The sequence below is a fragment of the Elephas maximus genome, chromosome 3 (assembly GCF_024166365.1).
Source record: "Elephas maximus indicus isolate mEleMax1 chromosome 3, mEleMax1 primary haplotype, whole genome shotgun sequence".
In the NCBI taxonomy this organism is placed as follows: Eukaryota; Metazoa; Chordata; class Mammalia; order Proboscidea; family Elephantidae; genus Elephas; species Elephas maximus.
The window spans coordinates 210,381,981-210,393,677 of record NC_064821.1 but is presented as its reverse complement, the minus strand read 5'-3'; positions in this window follow the sequence as shown (position 1 = coordinate 210,393,677).

Here is an 11,697-nt window from a genome sequence, read left to right as displayed (position 1 = left end):
AAAAATATTTGTGCTGGAAATTCACGATCATTCCATCAATTCACGTGGATCACCTGAAACCTGTTCTGTGTATATGTATGGGGTGGTGGGGCTTTCTTTTTGAAGCGAAAAAAATTGATGGCCATAGAGGTCGCCTTTGGTCTGCCTTTTACCTAAAAGTGAGCATTTAAAACCACATGTTGCTGGACTTATCTTTTTTTTTTAACCACCACTCAGGTTACCTTTCCTGATGCATCTGTCAGTTTGTTATACTGTGTGTAGTTGTGATGCTGTGTGTCATTGTGATGCTGGAACATATGCCACTGGTATTCAAACACCAGCAGGGTCACCCATGGTGGAGATATTTCTGCTAAGCTTCCAGACTAAGACAAACTAGAAAGAAGGACAGAGTGGTCTACTTCTGAAAAGAATTAGCCAGTGAAAACCTTATGAATAGCAGCAGAACACTTTCTGATATAGTGCCAGATGAGCCTCTCAAGTTGGAAGGCACTCAAAAGACAACTGGGGAAGAGCTGCCTCCTCAAAGTAGAGTCAACCTTAATGACGTGGATGGAGTCAAACTTTTGAGACCTTCATTTGCTGATGTGGCACAACTCAAAATGAGATGAAACAGCTGCAAACATCCACTAATAATCGGAACTTTGAATGTACAAAGTATGAATCTAGGAAAATTGGATATCGTCAAACATGAAATGGAACACATAAAGATTGATACCCTAGGCATTAGTGAGATAAAATGGACTGTTAATGGTCATTTTGAATTAGACAATCATATGGTCTACATTGCCGAGAATGACAACTTGAAGAGGATTGGTGTTGCATTCATCATCAAAAAGAACATTTCAAGATCTATTCCTGAAGTACAATGCTGTCAGTGATACGATAATATCCATACACCTACAAGGAAGACCAATTAATACGACTATTGTTCAAATTTATGTGCCAAGCGCTAAGGCCAAAGATGAAGATTTTTACCAACTTCTCCAGTCTGAAATTGATCAAACATGCACTCAGGATGCACTGACAATTACTGGTGATTGAAGTGGGAAAGTTGGAAACAAAGAAGAAGGATCAGTAGTTGGAAAATATTGCCTTGGTGATAGAAATGATGCTGGAGATCACATGATTCAATTTTGCAAGCCCAACTGACTGGAAGAGATCTGTATTTATGCCTATTCCCAAGAAATGTGATCCAACCAAATGAAGAAATTATCAAACAATATCATTAATATCACATGCAAGCAAAATTTTGCTGAAGATCATTCAAAAGTGGCTGCTGCAGTATATCAGTGGGGAACTGCCAGAAATTCAAGCCAGATTTAGAAGAGGATGTGGAACTGGGGTTATCATTGCTGATGTCAGATGGATTCTGGCTGAAAGGAAAGAATACCAGAAGGATGTTTACCTGTGTTTTATTGACTATGCTATGGCATTTGGCTGTGTGGAGCATAACAAATTATGGATAACATTGCGAAGAATGGGAATTCCAGAACACTTAATTGTACTCTTGAGGAATCTTTACGTGGATCAAGAGGCAGTTGGTCGAGTGGAACAAGAGGATACTGCACGCTTTAAAGTTAGGAAAGGTGTGGTCAGGGTTGTATCCTTTCACCATACCTATTCCATCTGTATGCTGAGCAAATAATCTGAGAAGCTGGACTCTGTGAAAAAGAACAGGGCACCAGGATTGGAGGAAGACTCATTAACAACCTGTGTCATGCAGATGACAAACTGGCTTGCTGAAAGTGAAGAGGACTTGAAGCACTTACTAATGAAGATCAAAGACCACAGCCTTCAGTATGGATTGCACCTCAACATAAAGAAAACAAATATCCTCACAACTGGACCAATGAGCAACATCATGATAAACGGCAAAAAGATTGAGGTTGTCAAGGATTTCATTTTACTTGGATCCACAATCAACAGCCATGGAAGCAGCAGTCAAGAAATCAAACAGTGTATTGCATTGGGCAAATCTGCTGCAAAAGACTTCTTTAAGGTGTTAAAAAACAAAGATGTTTGAGGACTAGGGTGTGCCTGACCCAATCCATGGTGTTTTCAGTCACCTCATACGCATGTGAAAGCTGGACAGTGAATAAAGAAGATTGAAGAATTGACACCTTTGAATTGTGGTGTTCGTATACTGAATATACCATGGACTGCCAAGATAATGAACAAATCTGTCTTGGAAGAAGTACAACCAGAATGCTCCTTAGAAGCAAGGATGGCGAGACTGTGTCTTACATACTTTGGACATGCCGTCAGGAGGAATCAGTCCCTGGAGAAGAATATCATGCTTGGTAGGGGGTCATCAAAAAAGAGTAAAACCCTCAGTGAGATAGACTGACACAGTGGCTGCAACAAAGGCTTGAGCATAGCAACAATTATGAGGATGGCACGGGACCGAGCAGTGTTTCGTTCTGTTGTGCACAGGGTCGCTATGAGTCAGAACGACTAGACTACACCTAATGAGAACAAAAACAAATGGTCCCTTAAAGACGGGTATCTGTTCATATTTTAATAATTCCTCAGAAGTTGCTAACATCACTTCCAGTTGCTCCTTTTTCTTCATAAAGGTCAAGACTTCTTTGTTTAATTACTTCATCTATCAACTACATAATGGGAACAAATTTCAACCATGCAAGATTGATGAGTCTGTTCTGACTGGTATTGACTGGCTCACACTTGTTTCTTATGATCTCCTTAGATTCTTGATTGCCAGTTCTGCTCTGCTCATCTGTATTTCATTTGCCTAGGATTGGAATACTGCCAAGGGCAATTGGACACTTGGCCAACGGCCTATGATGTTTAAATATTTTTACCTTTTTGGGGAGAGGAGGCTGTGGAGGGGAGATAGAGCAGTGTATATATTGCTGACCTAAAGGTGGTCTAAGGGGCTGCTCTGTTGACCAAAACAAGGGAGGTGATGCTCTTCTCCTCTCTGTCCCGGTTAGACTGCACCTGGAGTTCTGTGTGTAATTCAGGGAGTGGGCGCGTATTGGATAAACTGTGACTTGTCCACTGGGGGATGATCAGGAGACATGAGGGGATTTACAACCCTTAGGTAGGTAGAGGGTTTCAAAGAATCCTCTAGGGTGAGTAGCCTGAAGAAGAGAAGGGTCATGGGAGATGTTATAGATATCTTCAAGTAACTAAAATTTTGCCCCACGTGACCCCAGAGGAAAACTAGGGTCAATGGGTGGAACTTGCAGGGAGTCAGACTAATCTTCAATATTAGGAAAAAAATATTTTTAACCAATTAGAGTTCCTTGTATTTGAAATATTTTGCTTTGGGATGTGATGAGTTTTCCATCACTGAGAGTATTCAAGCACACGTAAGACAGCAATGAAGAGTTAGGCTATAGAGGAGATTCTAGCAAGGGAAGTTTGATTACATGGCCTTTAAGTTCCTTTCTCAAGTTCCTCAAGATTCTATGTTTTAGGAAATCTAGTCCTTGTAATCTGACTTATAGAAATGTGTCCAAACTGATTAAAAGCAGCATTGCATAGTGGGGGAAATGTTTTGTGTTCGTCCTCGGTCTGTGAAATACAAGGATTGTGACCTTAGGCTAGTCACTCCACCCCCTGGGTCTTTTCTCTTCAACTGAAAAAGAAGGGTTTTAAACTAAGTGACCTCCAAGGCCCTTCACAGAATTAACATACAGGGTCTCAGAAGTCCACCACAGTCTTTGCTCTTCTACTTGAAGCCCATCTCCATTGCCCCACCTCTTCACCACTCATCTAGGGGCTCAGAGACTCAGCAGCAATGACCCTCCTGCTGGACCCCCTCAATGTGCCTCCAGGAAACAGCTGAATAGCAGGCCTAAAATAGAAACCAGCTGCTATTTCAGCAGGGTAAGGCTCTAGAGGATTCCCTGAGTGGTGCACACAGTTAACATGTTTCCACCGCTTACCAAATGGTCAGAGGTTTGAGTTCACCCAGAGGCACCTCAGAAGAAAGGCCTGGAGATCTACTTCCAAAAAAATCGGCCATCGAAAACCCTATGGAGCACAGTTCAACTCTGACACACATAGGGTTACCACGAGTCAGAGATGACTCGATGGCAACTGGCGTTAAGGCTCTGGACAGAGGTAGGGTCAGGAGTCTGAAACGTTATCCTGCAGACATGGTTTACCTACAGCATTTGTCACCAAAAGTATTGTTCAGGTGAACTGAGTTGTCTATGATTCAAATGGTGAATTTGTGAATACGGAGTACCATCTATTGAGGATTACCTAAACTTTGGACTGATCCTCCAAAGCCATATATAACTGCCCCCCCCCACCCCCCAAAAGACATTATTCCTCTCCCTCTTGGCATTTAGAACTTTATCTTTCATCTTCCATCACCCATGCCTCCGCAGGGTTTTCTATCCTCGCCCCCTCCTCGCCCTCCCTACCACTCACTGTCATGTGGTTGGAAAAAGGCAGATGAGACTCATCTTGTTTTGCCACTCTCTGGGGAGACCTATTCTAAAGTACAAACAGAAAACCAAACATAATGATTGAAAAAATAGTTGAAATTATTTCACATAGTCAATTAGAAAACCATGTAGCAAAACCCACATTAAAAGCCCAGCTGTTGGGGTATACCTTTTCAAATTCCATTAACTATAGAGGAGGGGGCCATGCAGGTGGAGGCGGGTTTGAAGAAAGAAAAGGTCAGAGTGAGAGAGAAAAAAAAAATTGCTTGAATAATAAGCTTGAGGGAGTGAGACAGAATATTTCCACAGCAGACTGAGGAGCTTAGCTTCCAAGAGGCATACGTGATCTCTTATCATCACCTTACAAGCTTCGTGAGAATATACTTTTGGAAAGTCTTTCTGGTGGATCTCACTGGAAAGTATTTTGATGAACTTTTTCCCTTCCCTGGCTTTTTTTTTTTCTCCCTAGGATGGCTAAATGCTTCAATTTCACCTTAAAGAGTGTTTGGTTAAGTGGAGGTGGGCAGTGAGTAATTTGAGCTTAACTGGGTAGGGGCATTTGGGAATATTTCCCAGGTGGAATCTGTGAGTGGTGGCCAGAGCAGCTCCAACGCTGAGTCACAGTTTTTCAGGATGACGCTGTGGGTTTGTTGTGACCATCCTTGCCTTCTTGGCAGTATGCTAGGAGCAGTGTGTGTTTACGAGTTCACGTTGTTGTTATGCTTGCTTTGACTCTGCTATGCCCAGCAACGTCAATGATTAGAAAAACTTTCCTCCGACGTCACCAGAGCTGCAGGTATGAGCGCTTCTAGGCATAGGAAACCATTGAAAATCCTTAGTGGAGACATGTGATCAGTTCCTGGGCTGGGATCATTCTAATATCTTACCCTTGAAGACAAATGGAACAAAGTTGTTTGCTGCCACGATATCATATGGTAAACCTGGTAACATCTTAATCCTGTCGATGTGTGATTAGGTGAAGTTTTTCAAAGGAGGTTCCTTAGAGAGCATGATAAGAGAGAGGACTAAATAGCTGAAAAGCCAAAGAGAAAGAGCCATTTCTCTCTCTTGGGGATGTCACAATGTGGAGACAGTAACTTGTGGCTAATAGCTAAAGTTTTGGGGCCAGGCAACTCTATGTCCAATCTTGCATATACAAGTGGTACGACCTTAAGCAAATTTCTAAGTCCCCATTTTTTTATCCACAAAACAGGGGTAATGCTGGTACTCATATGTATCAGTTATGATGTCTTTGGTCATGAATAACAGAAAACTTAAGGCAAGCTAGCTTAAAAAATAAAGAAAATGTATGGCCTTGTGTATCCATGAAGTCCTGAAGTCGCCCTAGGTTCAGGGGTGGTTTGATTAGATGCTCACAATGTTGCCAGGCCCCTGGCTCCATTTCTCCGCAGTTCTCTTAGCTGTGCCTTCCTTCTTGTATCAGCTATGCCTTCAGAGAGCCTCCCCTCAGGTAGCAGCAATGGTTGTGACAGTTCTACTTTAGGTCTTCAAATCCCACTACCTAAAAGAAGAAAACTTGTCTATGGTAGGAGGAGTCTGTGAGTGCTGTAAATGGTTAAGGTGCATGGCATGGCTGCTAAGCAAAAGGTTGGAGGTTCTAGCCCACCTAGAGGTGTCTAGGAAGAAAGACCTGGCAATCTACTTCTGAAAAATCAGCCACTGAAAACCTATGGACCACAGTTCTTCTCTGACACATACGAGGTCACCATGAGTCAGAATTGACTCGATGGCAACTGGTTTGGTTTGGTTTATGTTCTCTCTGGTAGTTCCATAGAAGAGAGAAGAATCTTCTTTCCAAGAAACCCTCAGTAAATGTCTCCCTATGTCTCAAGGGCCTTAATTAGCTTGTGAACATGACTCAGGACAATCACTGAGCCATAGGGACTAGATGCTGTGATTGTCTACGGCTCACTCCTGGACCTAAGGGTGGAATCAAACCACATCAACCACCTTGCAGAGAACAGAGGAGAGGCAAGTTTCCAAAGGAAAATATGCATGTTGTTTCAGAGAAAATGATGACAGGAGGCAACCAAAAAGAGTACCCCAAAGGATGGTTGTAAAGGGATTAGTACAGTATTCGGCACTTGGAAGAATTAAATTAAAAAAAAAAAAAAAAAAACTGTTGCCGTCGAGTCGATTCCGACTCATAATCACCCTCTAGGGCAGAATAGAACTGTTCCAAAGAGTCTCCTAAGCTGTAATCTTTATAGAGCAGTCTGCCACATTTTTCTCCTATGGAGCGGCTAGTCAACAGCCAAGCACTTAAGCAATGATAATTATATTGGCGTCTTCTGGAGTCACTTCTGCTTATAAGTGCCTCCTTGCTGTCTCTTCTTCTTCATGGAACGCCTGCTTCTCTTAAGTGAGTCCAGAAAACTGGATTCAAGCCCTAGTTCTGTGCCTGCCTTGCTGGGTGCTCTTGGCCAAGTCACTTCACTTCCTTGTTGTTGTTAGGTGCCATCAGTTCTGACTCATAGCAACCCTGGGTACAACAGAACGAGACGCTGCCTGGTCCTGTGCCATCCTCACAATCGTTGTTATGCTTGTTGTAGCAACTATGTCAGTCCAACTCGTTGAGGGTCATCCTCTTTTTCGCTGACCCTCTACTTTACCAAGCATGATGTCCTTCTCCAGGGACTGGTCCTTCCTGATAATACGTCCAAAGCAAGTGAGATGAAGTCTTGCCATCCTCGCTTCTAAGGAGCATTCTGGCTGTACTTCTTCCAAGACAGATTTGTTCATTACTCTTTGCCAACACTGTAATTCAAAGGCATCAGTTCTTCTTCGGTCTTCCTTATTCATTGTCCAGCTTTTATATGCATATGAGGTGACTAAAAATACCATGGCTTGGGTCAGGTGCACCTTAGTCCTCAAAGTGACATCTTTGCTTTTTAACATTTTAAAGAATTCTTTTGCAGCAGATTTGCCCAATGCAATACATTGTTTGATTTCTTGACTGCTGCTTCCATGGGTGTTGATTGTGGATCCAAGTAAAATGAAATCCTTGACAACTTCAGTATTTTCTTCATTTATCAAGATGTCACTTATTGGTCCAGTTGTGAGGACTTTTGTTTTCTTTATGTTGAGATGCGATCCATACTGAAGGATGTGGTCTTTGATCTTCATCATTAAGTGCTTCAAGTCCTCTTCACTTTCAGCAAGCAAGGTTGTGTCATCTGCACATCACCCACTAAAAACCCACTGCTCTCAAGTCAATTCAAACTCATAGCAATCCCATAGGGTTTCCAAGGGTGTAAATCTCTATGGAAGCAGACTTCCACATTTTTCCCCCCAGAGCCACTGGTGGTTTCGAACCGCCGATCTTTCGATTAGCAGTTGATTGCTTTAATCACTGTGCCACCAGGGCTCCTTAACCAAACCCATTGCCGTCAAGCCAATTCCGACTCGTAGTGACCCTATAGGACAGAGTAGAACTGCCCCATAGTGTTTCCAAGGAGCAGCTGGTAGACTCGAACTGCTGACCTTTTGGTTAGCAACCAAGCTCTTAACCATATCGCAGATGTTAGTAAGTCTTCCTCCAATTCTGTTGCCATGTTCTTCATCATATAGTCCAGCTTCTCGGATTATTTGCTCAGCATAGAGATTGAATAGGTATGGTGAAAGAATACAACCCTGACGCACACCTTTCCTGCCTTTAAACCAATCAGTAACCCCTTGTTCTGTCCAAATATCTGCCTCTCGATCCATGTAAATGTTCCTCATGAGCACAATTAAGTGTTCTGGAATTCCCATTCTTCGCAGTGTTATCCATAGTTTGTTATGATCCACACAGTCAAATGCCTTTGCATAGTCAATAAAACACAGGTAAACATCCTTCTGGTATTCTCTACTTTCAGCCAGGATCCATTTGACATCAGCAATGATATCCCCTCTTTCCACGTTCTCTTCTGAATTCAGCTTGAATTTTTGGCCATTCTCTATTGATGTACTTCTGTGATTGCTTTTGAATGATCTTCAGCAAAAGTTTACTTGTGTGTGATAGTAATGATACTGTTTGATAATTTCTGCATTCTCTTGGATCACCTTTCTTTGGAATGGGCACAACTATGGATCTCTTCCAATTGGTTGGCCAGGTAGCTGTCTTCCAATTTCTTGGCATAGACAATAAGCACCTCCAGCCCTGAAGCCATTTATTGAAACATTTCAATTGGTATTCCGCCAATTCCTGGAGCTTTGTTTTTCAGTGCAGCTTGAACTCCTTCCTTCAGTACCTTCGGGTCTTGATTCATATGCTTCTTCCTGAAATGGTTGAATGTATACCCATTCTTTCTGATACACGACTCGTGTATTCCTTCTATCTTCTCTTGATGTTTCCTGTGTCATTCAATATTTTCCCCTTAGAATCCTTCGAAATTGCATCTCGAGGCTTGAGTTTTTTCTTCAATTCTTTCAGCTTGACAAATGCCGTGCATGTTCTTCCCTTTTGGTTTTCTATCTCCAGCTCTTTGCACATTTCATTATTATACTTTACTTTGTCTTCTTGAGCCATCCTTTGAAATCTTCTGCTCAGCTGGCTTGAGCTCTTCCATTCGCTTTAGCTACTCTATGTTCAAGAGCAAGTTTCAGAGTCTCTTTTGACAACGACTTTGGTCTTTTCTTTCTCTCCTGTCTTTTGTGTGTGTGTGTGTGTGTGTGTGCGCTTTAGGTGAAAGTTTACAGCTAAAGTTAATTTCTCATTCAAATATTTACACATATTATTTTGTGACATTGGTTGCAATCCCCATAACATGACAACATGCTCCGCCTTTCCACCCTGGCTTCCATGTGTCCAGTTCCTGTCCCTTCCTGCCTTTTCATTCTGCTTTTGGACAACAGTTGCCCATTTGGTCTCGTATACTTAATTGAACTAAGAACCACGTTCCTCATGAGAGTTATTTTTTGTTTTATAGGCCTGTATGGAATCTTTGTCTGAAAAGTGTGCTTTGGGAATGGTTTCAGTTCCGGGTTAGCAGGGTATCTGGTGGCTATAGTTTCGGCATTCCTCCAATCTCTGTTAGACCAGTAAGTCGGGTCTTTTTTTGTGGATTTGAATTCTGTTCTACATTTGTCTTCCACTCTGCCTGGGACTCTCTGTTGTGATCCCTGTCAGAGCAGTCGTTGGTAGGAGCTGGGTGCCATCTAGTTCGTCTGGTCTCAGGCTGGTGGAGTCTCTGGTTCATATGGTTCTTTAGTCCTGGTCTCCTGTCTTTTTAATGACCTTTTGCTCCTTCACGTGTGATGCCACTCCACTTCCCAGCTGTCACGACTGGATGAAATGGGAGCCGAGGCACATTTCCAGATCTAAAAGCATCCTGCTTCTTTCTTTGGCCCCCTTGAAAGGCCTTGTATAAAAAAAAAAAAGTTGGCCATAATTCAGGGATCCTGCCTTCCCATTTTTATGGTTTAATTGAATTTAATCCCTGAGAGGGTACTGAGACATTAAATTGAGGGACTGCAAAGTTAAATTGGGAGGATATGCATAGATGCATCATAATGTGAAATCAGAGGGCACATTTTCCCCTCCCCTAAAAAAAAAAAAATTTTTTTTAATAGGCTGATACATATCTCAAAAAGGGCTGTTACAAGAAAGAAGTAAATATTCAACCACTCTTAGTTATATCCATCCTCCTTTTCTTTACCTCTATTTCTTTCCATTTTTTCCACCCCTGCATACACCTTGTAGTCCCTGGGTGACGCGAATGATTAAATGCACGTGGCTGCTAACCAAAAGGCTGGAGGTTTGAGCCCACCCAGAGATCCCTTGGAAGAAAGGTCTGGTGATCTACGTCTGAAAAAATCAGCATTGAAAAACCCTATGGAGCGCAGTTCTACCCTGACATATTCCATTCTCATGGGATGGCCATGAGTCGGCAGACTTGATGGCAACAGGTTTTGGCATACACCTTTGACTCGCTGGTGCTACCTAGAGTCATTTGTAGGTATTACTTAAGCGTGATAGCAACATCAGTCTTTAAGGGAACTCTCTGATCCCTGAACCCCAACAGAGTCCTGGAAATTGAGATCTTACCCTAGCCCAATTCTGGAGCTTCAGGAGGGGGATGCAATGCTGAGGGAGCTCAGAAAAAACCTGAACTGACAGTACTTTGATTGTCTTGCTACTTGTAAGTTTAAAACCAGGTTCCAGGGGCCAGGATTCTGTAATAAATTAGTAATTCTGACCATAACAAGATAAGCTGATCAATTAATAGTCTAAAAATTGAGGCGAGAATAGCATGGAGAATCTGAGGGCAATGGGGGTAGGGAAGGCCTTTTTCAGTAAGAACTTTACAGTCTAGCAGAGGAAATAGTTAAATAACCAACTATACTAAAAGATAAAATGTGACAATGGATAAAAATAAATATATAAGCCACACACACGCTTTGGAAAACACTGGAAGAGATAATTTATTCTTCCTGAAGGGGGTTAAGGAAGACTTTACTGAAAACCTTCACATGTATATAGCAATGGTCATTTTCATCTGTTATTTCCTCTGAAATAACAGGAAAGCTCCCAGGAGTCCTACTGTTGGTGTGGTGGCCTAAGGCCCCTGGGTAACAGGTGAAAGTAGGCCTTGGTTCCTGTGACACAGAGAAAGACTTGGGACAAAGGTTATTTGTACCTCTGTTAGGGGTGGAGGAGAATTCACCAGGAGGGTGAGGAAATCACCCTGAAGCTGTATAGAGAGAAGAAGACATGTCTTTTGTCTTGGGGCATCTGTAAGCAGTGGCTTTCAGTATGGCACAAGGGGTCACATGGATCCCCCAGCCCTAAATCTTGGAATTTAAATTCTCCAGCACAGGGGGTAGTAACAGATGGGGACAGAAAAGAAGAAATGTAGGAAGGAAATTGACATTTATTAAACTTCTAATGTGGACCAAACATTGTGCTAGATTCTTTACACATGTTATTTATTGCTCATAACCACATTTGAGGAAGATTTAGCTCAGGTTTTACTAGGAGAATTTCAGCCAGCCTTAAATTGCTTCCTCCCTATTTTTATTTTCTCAATTCATCAGTTTTTCATGTGTGCTTTCAAACAGGTTCTTTCAAGAGGGAGCTTCTCCTTCTGACCTAGAAACTTCTTCCAGCATTTACCTTTAGTTCGGATGTTGGAAATTACTTAAATGTCTATCAGTAGAGAAATGGTTAAATAAGTCATAAAATACAAAAAAAAAGAAAAAAAGTTGCCATCAAGCCAATGCCCAACCCATATCGACCCTAGAGGGCAGAGTAGAACTACTCTGTAGGGTT